This window comes from Temnothorax nylanderi, unplaced genomic scaffold, assembly GCF_030848795.1.
Source record: "Temnothorax nylanderi isolate EJ_2023f unplaced genomic scaffold, tnyl_v1.0 TNYL_tig0426_pilon, whole genome shotgun sequence".
In the NCBI taxonomy this organism is placed as follows: domain Eukaryota; kingdom Metazoa; phylum Arthropoda; class Insecta; order Hymenoptera; family Formicidae; genus Temnothorax; species Temnothorax nylanderi.
The window spans coordinates 33,411-36,322 of record NW_027249488.1 but is presented as its reverse complement, the minus strand read 5'-3'; positions in this window follow the sequence as shown (position 1 = coordinate 36,322).

Here is a 2,912-nt window from a genome sequence, read left to right as displayed (position 1 = left end):
CAACATTTATATATAGAAATTCCACGTTATTATACGTTTAAAAAAGAAAAAATTAATGGTAGAAATGTATCGCGTTGGAGCAAACGCAAAAGTCATTTTAATTGTATAGGACGAATGTATTCCGTTAGTCCAACACAAACTGAATTATACTATTTACGACTATTATTACTCACTGTAAAGGGAGCTACAAGTTTTGATAATTTAAGAACTGTAAATGGAGAAATTTGTCAATCGTTTTCAGAGGCATGTTTGACTTTAGGTTTAATTGAAGATGATGATGAATGGAAACGAGCTATGAATGAAGCTATTGGATGGATGATGCCAAGACAACTGCGTAGATTATTTGTACGTATATTATTGCATTGTCAACCATTGCATCCTGAAGAGCTCTGGGGAAGTTTTAAAGTAGCAATGTCAGAAGATTTTATCCGACACTTTGGAATGTTACAAGGACAAGAGAAAGCATATGCGCAAATCAATACTATGCTTTGTGCTGAAGGTAAAAGTCTTGCCGATTTTCCACAAATGGAACAATTGATAGAAAATGATGAAGAGGATAATTATATGACTATTGAAGAAGTTATGGAAATTGGTATCAGACAATATGAACAGTTAAATGACAAGCAGAAAGAAATAGTAGATATAATATTAAATAGATTAGATAATAATAATCATCATAATAGTAATTGTTTTTATATCGATGGTCCAGGTGGTTCAGGTAAAACATTTACATATACAACTATTTATCACTTAGCCAAAATTCGTAATAAACATGTATGTACAATGGCTTTTACGGGTATTGCAGCGACGTTATTGCCAGCAGGAAAAACGGTTCATAAGACATTTGGATTACCGGTTCCACTATATGCTGATTCCTCTTCCAGCATTAAAATCCAATCAAAAGAAGCTCAATATTTGAAAAAAACAGATATTTTTATTTGGGATGAAGCGCCAATGGCACCGCGATATGCTCTAGAGATTATGGATCGAACGTTGCGTGATATTATGAATAACGACTTACCTTTTGGTGGAAAAATTATCGTATTAGGTGGTGATTTCAGGCAACTTCTTCCTATTAAGATACACGGTACTCGATGTGAAATTGTGAATCTTTCTATCAAGTTTAGTTTTACTTGGAAACATTTTATAAGTTTTTCTTTAACGGAAAATATGCGAGTTCTTCCAGAGGAAACTAAATTTGCAAATTTTTTATTGGATATGGGAGATGGCATATTAAATGATGCTAACGATAATATACAACTTCCAGATTGTTGTATTGCACCCATTAATGCCGATATTGTAGAAGATATATATGGTGATCTAATACGAAATAAAGAATTTAATAATATGGCTAAGTGTGCGATACTTTCTGCAAGAAATGCTGATGTAGATGAAATTAATAAACGAGTTGTCGAATTATTAGATATATCTGAAGAACGAATTTATACAAGTACAGATAGTACTGAAAATTGCGATGATAATGGTGACATTGGTGAAGTTTTATTGCCAGAATATTTAAATACTTTGTCTCCGTCAACTCTTCCTCCTTACGAATTGCGTTTAAAACCGAATTGTGTCATTATGTTGATTAGAAATCTTAGTATTAATGAAGGTCTTTGCAACGGCACTAGATTAATGATTATAGAACTTGCGGATCATTTATTGAAATGCGAAATTTTAACAGGTGATAAAGTAGGAGATATCGTTTTCTTAAATCGTATTACTTTGTATTGCGAAAATGTATATCCTTTCACTTTTAAAAAAAGACAGTTTCCGATAAAATTAGCTTTTGCTATGACAATTAACAAGTCACAGGGTCAGACATTTGATAGAGTAGGAATAGATCTTCGCAAAGACGTTTTTAATCATGGGCAACTTTATGTTGCCCTTTCACGAGTTAGATCTTGGGAAGCATTAAAAATTTATCTTGGCAGTCAGCGGAATAATAAACAAGTTAAAAACTATGTATATAAAGAAATATATGTATGATTTATCTTCCTTCAAATTTTAATATGAGAATAGTTTTTTGACATATATATAATATATATAATTATATAGGATGTGTGCGTATATTATTAAAAATGTACAGTGTTAAAGAATAAATGGCGCTTGATATATATTGTATATGTAAAAATAAATAAATAAATATATATATATATATATATGTATATATATATAGTAAAAGAGCTAAATGGCGCGCGCGCAGCGCGCGCTTGTGATGTTTCTAGTTTGTTATAAATTTTGAATGTCTGAAGAATGTGAAATGTGAACTCGGTCCATAATTACAGAGAAACAGATTGATTATGAAACTTTACAGTTGTGAGTATCCTGATACAATTCCGTCAATTTTGTCAGTAATGTGAGCGATCAGCTAAAACTAAGAAAAGGAATAAAATCTATTCTTGAGGTTTGTACGAAGCGATTCTACGACAGAAATTCAGTAAACAACCCAGAGAAAACAGCCCATACTCCGTCCAACAAGAGATCATGGTTGTTTCCTGAGATATTATCAACAAGCACTTATTGACAGAATAAAAGATGAAATGTTTTGTCATTCAAATTTGATTCTTAAGGCTTCATTGCGACTCGTGGTACAGAAACATTATCATAATATGATAACCATCATCATGGTATGGGACGTTATGCAGTCATATTGCCATCATTTTGATCACTCATTTTGACATCATACTCTTTATCAATTTGATGTCACTTTGACATCATTTTGACTAGGTTGTTTTCACTGAGAATGAACACTTGAGATAAGCAAATCTTTTTCGTTTATATTACTTAGGGTGCGTTCGGGGAGCTCGCTACCGCGCTATCAACGCTAACGCTATTAACTCCGTTCATGGAGCCATGATAGCGCTAGCGAATGCGAGCTCCATGAACAGCAGTAGCGTACTAGGGTAGCG